General features: G+C 36.4%; 1 protein-coding gene across 10 annotated transcripts in view; it reads right to left on the reverse strand.

Moving 5' to 3' along the window:
• LOC105498361 (leucine rich repeat containing 7) overlaps positions 1 to 8,846 on the reverse strand; it is a 571,142-nt gene that overhangs the window by 233,017 nt on the left and 329,279 nt on the right. The window lies entirely within an intron of this gene.

The following is an 8,846-nucleotide window of genomic DNA, read 5'->3' on the forward strand; positions in this document are numbered from 1 at the left end:
TAGCTCAGTGTCTGCCCAAACGGCTGTCCAGTTTGTGCTTGAAACCCAGGGCCCATGTGGTATAGGCACCTGATGGAATCTACTGGTCTGTGGGTTGTGAAGACCATGGGAAAAGTGCAGTATCTGGGCCATAGTACACCATCCCTCATGGCACAGTCCCTCATGGCTTCCCTTGGCTAGGGGAGGGAGTCCCCTGACCCCTTGTGCTTCCCAGGTGAGGCAGTGCCCCACCCTGCTTCCGCTCACCCTCTGTGGGCTGCAACAACTGTCTAACCAGTCCCAGTGAGATGAACCGGGTACCTCAGTTGGAAATGCAGAAATCACCCGCCTTCTGTGTTGGCCTCACTGGGAGCTGCAGACTGGAGCTGTTCCTATTCAACCACCTTGCCCAGCTCTCTGGTGAAATAGCAACTTAAGAACAAATTTCACTTAGGATAACTTTCTGCTTGGCCCTGACCAGGAATAATTTTTTCCCATGGATATAATTTATCATAAAGATTATAATGCCAAAAAAATGACTATTATCAATCAGCACTTGGAAGTTGTGAAATAAAATATAATAGGACAGCTATCAGAAATAATGGACTGTACAATAAAAATAACAATGGGTAAGAAATCTACTCTAAACGAGACCATTGTGAAATGTGTCTCATACTGAAAACTCACTTCAATCAAAGAACTGTAAAAGACATGAAGTCTAATTGCATTATTTCTTATCGGTAATTATAGTTACATAAAGCAAATCTTGCATCAACCATTGCTTTTCAACATACTGTCATAAAACATTATGTTTCTGAACTTGAGTTTTATTGAAGAAAGATTAATTTTTTTTTGTCAATGTGATAACACTTGGCTGATTGCTCAAAGAGCAAGAAAAGTCTGATTCTTCAAATTATTTTTATCATGTGGACAAAACAGGTTGATTATGTAGTCTCTTTACTTTTGTACTATACTAATACTTCACTTTATAACATCTCTGAAAATTAAAGCTTTTTTTCGTTTGTTTTGTTTTGAAACTGGTTCTGTCACCCAGGCTGGAGTGCAATGGCGATCTCAGCTCACTGCAATCTCCGCCTCCTGGGTTCAAGCAATTCCTGTGCCTCAGTCTCTCGAGTAGCTGGGACTACAGATACATGCCACCATACCTGGCTAATTTTTGTGTTTTTGTTGCAGAGACAAGGTTTCACCATGTTGCCCAGGCTGGTCTCAAACTCCTGGAATCAAGTGATCTGCCCACCTCAGCCTCCCAAAGTGCTGGGATTACAGGTGTGAGCCATCACACCTGGTCCCAATTAAAGCTTTTTAATTTCATCAACTAGATAACTAATTTTTAAAATCAATTTAACAAACATCTTTTGAGTATGTATTAGATTCTAGGCACTGGGCTAAGGATGAGGATTAACACATGGCTGTCGCCTTCAGGTCCTTGCAACCTAATGGAGTAGTTATAAAAGCTTCCAATTAGTAATAATAATGGCTACTATGAAGTCTTATTATGTGTGTCATAGCAATTCAAGGGTTAACAAAGCAGACACAGTTCCTGCCCTGATGGAGCATACATTCTATCATACAATTTAGATGTTAAATTATTATGAAATTAATATATTAATTTATTATAGCTGGGATTCATGATACCCAGAAGTCAGAGTACTATGAGAGCTTGTAATCAGAGCTTGACCTACAGATGGCTTTATATAAGATAACACTGGAATTAGGACTTAAGAGATAATGAGTTCACCAGATGGAGAAGGTAGAATGGGAATCCCAAGCAAAGTAAATGACACTACCATCAGCATTCAGTTAGGTGTAAAAGCATTTTGCATGTTCTAGAAGTAGTAATGTATTTTTTTCAATAAAGTTCTCTGCAACACGAAGGAGATCAAAGATGATTTTGTTTTCTTAACATTAATGGCCAAGGAAGAGATAGACAGTTATTTCTCAAGAGCAATTCACTCTTGGAGAAGGCTGGTTCAGAAAATTATTTCCCTGTCAGGCTACAGTAGGTTATGTTGCCAGGGTAAAACTGTACTGACACTTTACACTGTGAGCAGGGCTTCATTCTTAGGAATGGAGAACAACCATTAGCACCAAAACTAGATGAGGAAGCCCACTTCCCCCATAAGAAAAGGAATGAGTTCAAATGAAACAAGGAGAAAAAACTTGCCTCTTGTCTATTTGCTATTTTAATGAGTATTACTACTATGCTCCCAGTAGCCTTAAATAATAGAAATATGGAAGCTGTTCTAAACTTTTTTCTCTATCATTCTACAATTAGTTACAAACACCTATGTATTCTATCTCCATTATTTTCTCTTGAATGTATACTCTCTTTTCATCCCCTCTGCCACTTAGTTTTGCCCTTCTTACTTCTTAGATGACGGAAACCCAGGCATTTGTACCAGCCTCTTCACTAGTCTTCCTGCCTCCACTTTCAGCTGCTTCCAGTCCATACATCATCACCAGAGTAAACCCCAAAATAATTTGATCATATCATTTCTGGGCTCAGAAATACAATTATTTAAAGAAAAGGTCTAAATTCCTTAATATTGCATTCAAGGAACCTTATAATTTGACACCAGCTTACACCTTTCTGGTTTTATTGCCTGCAAAACCACTGTATACGTTGTAATTTACAGGCATACTGAACTATTTATAGTGGCTAAATGAATTCGGCTCTCTCATGGGAGTCATTCTCTGGTAGATTTAGTTTTGGAGGTCATGAAACTAAAGCTAGTCATTTTAAATACATCTCAGAGGACTCCTCAGATGAAAAACACACAATTGAGAATAAAGGTTGAATATCCCTAGTGTGAAAATCCAAAACCTACAATGCTTTAAAATCTGAAATATTTTGAGTGCCAACATGATGTTCAAAGGAAGTGCTCATTGGAGCATTTCAGAATTTGGATTTTGAATTTTCATATTAATGATGCTCAACCAGTAATTGCTTTTTAAGGTAGAATGGTTGGGGAGAATATTTATTATGATTTGGCACCTTAGAAGAATATTGTATGCTACAATAAAACTCATAATTTTTATAGATCAAAAACAAGAAAACAATATCAACACTCTTGATTTGTATGGAGCCAACTGAGAGCTCTCCTCTGAAGCTGACCAATAAATAACACTTTTTAAAGACGTATGGGAAGAAGTTTATCCTTGAATACAATGAAGAAAAATAAAGTGTTAGATAGTTTATTACTATTTCTTAATTTGAAAGCTATTAAAATAGATGTAGATTCTGAGTTTTCTGATGAGGACCAAAACTAAATGGAACCTCTATTATGGTGACTTCTATTCCAAATCCCAAAGTAATAGTCCCCATTTTTTGAACCCTTTCAAAATAATCTATAGGTCCCTTCTAACTCCCTCTTGCTGAGATGCTGCATGGTTCTCCATCATATATGATCTCTGTTGCAGCAGCAATGAATAAACCTAATGTTGTTAACTAAGTATATTTGGTGGTATCTTCTTGGTGGGTCTCAACTTTTAACCCTCCTAGAAACCAGAGATTTGGATTTTAAGGCTTTCTGGTATCAGTGAATTGGGCACTCAGGCTATACAAGTCAGACACATGCTCCTTACCCTCCATGGATACTATCTACAGAAGTTCCTGACCACTTAGAATTGATGATCATTTGAGCAGCAGCAGCAGCAGCAGCAGCAACAGTGATGATAGCAACAGAAACTGCAAGCTGATAATACAGTAGCAGTGGCCAGTACTCAGCGCTGGCAGAGTACCAGTGCAAACTGTGGCATTCAGTGTTCAGTGCTGGTGCAATGGAATTACACTGTAGTGTTCTTTTAAACTTGCTTTTGCTTAGTTTCTAAGTTTGACCTGTCTTGCCATCAATTATTTCATTTATTCAAGGTCCTCCCAGTAAAGTCTTTTTCAGTTACAATCACAGAGTTGGTTATTGTGTGATACATATGAATCCAATGGAATAATATTCTTCATAATCTCCCTATGCAACTTGGGGCATTTGATGACTTTGAAATATAGCTCTCCAGCCATAGGTGCTAAGTTCCAGGTCTAAATTTCTGATTGTCTACTGACTGGATCCACTTGAATATACTACATGCATTTCCAATTTATTATGTTGAAAACAAAATTCATCATTTTCCCAGACTTTCCTTATTTTCTGTCTATGTAGTTGATATTCCCTAAAACAGAAACCTGGTAGGTATTTCTTACCCCTGATGAATTATTCACCAAGCCCTATGAATTCTACTCTCTCTGAAATCCATCCTTTCTCATCTACATAGCTACTTTATAGTTCTAGTTCAAGGCTTCAGTTAATTCTCTCATGGATTAACTCTACGACTTCGTTAACTGCTTACCATGTCTTCCATTGTGCCCACTATATAATCCACTCTGCATGGAGCAGCCATAGAAATCTTTCCAAAATGCAAGTGATAAAATGCAAGTAATATAAAAACTCTCTTTCAATTCCCCTTTGCCAGAAGAAAGTTTCCCCAGAATAAAAACTCACTTGACAGTGTATCTTCAAAGAATCTTAAAAAATGGCCTTGCGTTAAGATTGACAGGGCATGAATTTGTATTGGTATCCATGTTTCTGCCTAATAAAGATCCATTTTGGTTTATAAGCAGAAAATGATTCTGCTAGAAGATTTTTTTTACAAACCTTTGCTGTCCCTTTGTACTTAGCACCACGATGCCATAGCATAGATTGATTCTATGAAACGTTCATGCATTCATTCAACAAATATTTATTAAACACTTATTATGTCCCAGGCCTTATTCTATGAGATAGGAATAAAGTCAAAAGCAAAACAGATAAAGTCTCTGCTCTCATGGAAATACCGTTCTTGTGGGGAGAAATGTACAAGAAGAAAATAGAAATAAATATACAACATATAGAGTGGTGGCAGTGCTGTGAAAAAAATAAAGCAGGGTAAGAATTATAGACAGTATTGTAAGGGATGCTATCTCATGTAAAGTGCCCAAAGAAAGCCACTCTGAAAAGCTAACATTTTATTGAAGTTCTGAAGGAAGTGAGGAAACATAATGATATAATATAGCATATATACACATAAAAGACTAAACTGAATAAAAGCATGAGTTCTGAAGCCAGATTGTCTGGAATCAAATTTGAGTTCTGTGACTTACTAACAATGTGATATGACATTCTACTTCTTTGTACCTCAGTTTCCCAGTTTATACAATGGGAATATTGTTGGGTTGTGCATCTTCAAAGAGTAAGCAGATGTAAAGTGCTTAAACAGAGTACGTACGTTGTAAGTACTCAATAACACAAATTATTATCATTGAAAAAATGATGCTAAAACAAAGCATTTCATTTGGAAGAAAATCTCTCAATATCACACAACCTAGTCAATAATTTGTAGACAGTAGGAAAACTGAAGGCTCTAGAAGAAGTCAAATAATGAAGACTCAGGGGCTAACCTTTGAGCATAAGCATAAGCAAACAACAAAGAAGGCTTTATAGTATTCATCTAAGGGTCCACTGAATATCTGCTCTGTACCAAGCACCATATTGCAGAATAAAAACAAAGGTGAAAAGTTAGACATTATCTTTTTTTCTTTTGTTGCAGAAAATTTATAGTGTAACAAGAAAGACCTAAACTAAAATAAATAATTACAGTACAGGCTATAAAGGCAGTGGTATAGGAAAAACAGAGAGGATACTGGGAGTTTATGAGTGGAATAGTAATAGGCTATGAAATAAGAAACAGACATACCAGTCAGGCAATGTATACAGAACCATATAGATCTAACCACAACTATTTCAGCAGCCTCACTTTTAATCCATGTATAGGATACCTATAAAATAATAAATATCTAAAATATGCTCACTGAATTTTCATATACTGACTGATTATGTAATCAACATCAAGACGAAGAAACAGGTTGATTAATGGGTACAAATATATAGTTTGACAGAAGAAATAAGATATAGTGTTTGATAGATCAGGAGGGTGCGTATAATTTATAATCATCCATTGCATGTTTCAAATAACTACAAAAGAATAATTTGAATGTTTCCAGTGTAGATAAAAGAAAAATATTTAAGGTTATAAATATCCCAATTATACTGATCTGATCTTTACAAATTATATGAATATATGAAATTATCACATGTACCCTGAAAATATGTACATCTATTATGCATCGATATAAAATAAAATTTTAAAAAAAGAAGCACACTATTACCAGAGTCCAAAAGCAACCCACTTCAGGCACCCTTTTAGTCACTATCATACTTCCCAGAGGATAACTACTATTGTGATTTCTAATACCATAGAATAATTTTGCCTCATTTTGTATTCTATATAAATGAAGACATATATTTCGTTGTGGCTTCTTTTCCTCAACATTCATACAAAGACTTGTACATAAATATCATAAATATTCATAGCAGCCTATTTGCAATAATCCAAATCTGAAAGGAAGCAACACAAATATTCATCACTAGGTGAAAGAATAAACAGCCATGGAATATTTCTACAATGGAATATTATTCATCAATAAAAACTGATAAACATTACAGCATGGATCAATCCCAAAATAATTATGCTCAGTGAAAGAATCCAGACAGAAAAAGAGAATACACTGTATAATTACACTTACATAAAACTCCAGAAAAGTCAGTCTCATCTATAGTGATAGAAAGCAGAACAATGTTTGTCTGAGTGGGGAGTGGGGTGAACAGTGCCTTGGGGACACCGTTGGGGCTGACGAATTTTGTTCATTATCTCAATTACAGTGATGCTTTCACTGGTGTGTATGTATTTCAAAACTTGTAAAATTCTACACATTTTTTTCTGTTTTATTTAGAGTTTATTAGTATACAAAAATTTCATATTATTAATATATGCAGTTTGGTGAGTTTGTATATGTTATAAATTCAAGTTACTGTCGCCACCATCCAGATAGGAGGTTTATATCACCTCCAAAAGTTTCCTTGTGTACCTTTGCTTTTTTGTTTTCTGGGGTTTTTGTGTGTGTTCATTTTTTGTTTTTATTTTTTTTAATTTTTTGAGACAGAGTCTTGCTCTGTCACCCAGGCTAGAGTGCAGTGGCGCGATCTCGGCTCACTGCAAGCTCCGCCTCCAGGGTTCACGCCATTCTCCTGCCTCAGCCTCCCCATAGCTGGGACTTCAGGAGCCCGCCACCACGCCCGGCTAATTTTTTGTATTTTTAGTAGAGACGGGATTTCACCGTACTATCCGGGATGATCTCGATCTCCTGACCTTGTGATCTGCCCACCTCGGCCTCCCAAAGTGCTGGGATTACAGGTGTGAGCCACCACTCTCGGCTGTTCATTTATTTTTGTAGTAAGAACACTTATCATGAGATCTACCTTCTTAATACCTTTTTTTTTTTTTTTTTTTTTTTTCTTAAGATGGAGTTTTGCTCTTGTTGCCCAGGCTGGAGTGCAATGGCACGATCTTGGCTCACTGCAAGCCCGGGTTCAAGTGATTCTCCTGCCTCAGCCTCCCGAGTAGCTGGGATTACAGGCATGCACCACCACGCCCAGCTAATTTTGTATTTTTAGTAGAGACGTTGTATTTTAGCAGAGATGTTGATCAGGCTGGTCTTGAGCTCCTGACCTCAGGTGATCCGCTGGCCTCCGCCTCCCAAAGTGCTGGGATTACAGGCATGAGCCACCACACCCGGCCTAAATTTTTATGTACACAATACCTTATTGTTGATTATGACCACTGTTTGTTGTGCAGCAGATCTCTGGAACTTACTTATATTGTGTAACTGTAACTTTATACCCCTGACATCTTCTGGTAACCATCATTCTACTATTTACTTCTATACCATTGATTATTTTAAGTGCCTCATATAAGAGATATCATGCAGCATTTGTCCTACAACTGACTGATTTTAGTTAACAAAATGTCTTCCAGGTCCATCCATGTGTTTTAAAATGGTAGCATTTTTATCTTTTTAAAGGCTGATTAATATTTCATTGTGTGTAATGTGTACAAAGGCCACACGTTTTTTATTCATCTGTCCATAGACATTTATGTTGCTTTTCTTTTTTGAATATTGTGAATTTGTACATGTTAAGTATGTCAGTTTATTAGATAGTGACTGTAATTCAATAAAACTTTTCAAAAACAAAAAGGAGGCTAGTATATTTTACTAACAAATGTGAGGAAACGAATTCAATATGTATTCAAACCTCTAACAAACTCATCACATATCCTCATATCTTCAATTTGGTTTGGGTGATCTCTATTCAGCTGTGCCACAGTAATGAAGAACAAGGCCAGAGTCATGCTGCCAGGGTTCAAATCCTTCCCCCATACCTTACCAGCTTCCTGACCTTGGGAAAGTTACTTCTTTGTGTTTTAGTTTCCTTATTTGTAAAATGGGGATAATAATAATACCTACTTCAAGGTACTATGTGAATTCATACATGTAAAGAATTTAGAACTCAATAAATATTAGGAACTGTATCACCTATTAGATTCTGGTCCCTAGATTAGGTAAAATAAAATGATCAATATTTATTGAAAAAATCAACGGAATGAGGCTTATTTTTTTTGTTGATCTAACCGTTATACTGGAATATAAAACCACTCTTGAATAGGCTCTGTTCTATTGCTCAAACCTCATGTCTTGACATTCAGTAGCCAATGCCTCCCACACCAATGAATCTCCTGGTATTTTGCACAGTTCGTCAGTTTCTCATTCATCTCCCTGCTTTTGCACATGACTTTCTTTGGCCTAGAATATCTCTTCCACAAAACCAAGAGCTCATTGAGAGGACTAAAAAAAAGTTTGGTTTTCAAGTATGAGAAATTTTATATTAAAAATTAAATTTAAAAATCTCTTAAAATAGCAA

Source organism: Macaca nemestrina, chromosome 1 (assembly GCF_043159975.1).
Source record: "Macaca nemestrina isolate mMacNem1 chromosome 1, mMacNem.hap1, whole genome shotgun sequence".
Classification (NCBI taxonomy): domain Eukaryota; kingdom Metazoa; phylum Chordata; class Mammalia; order Primates; family Cercopithecidae; genus Macaca; species Macaca nemestrina.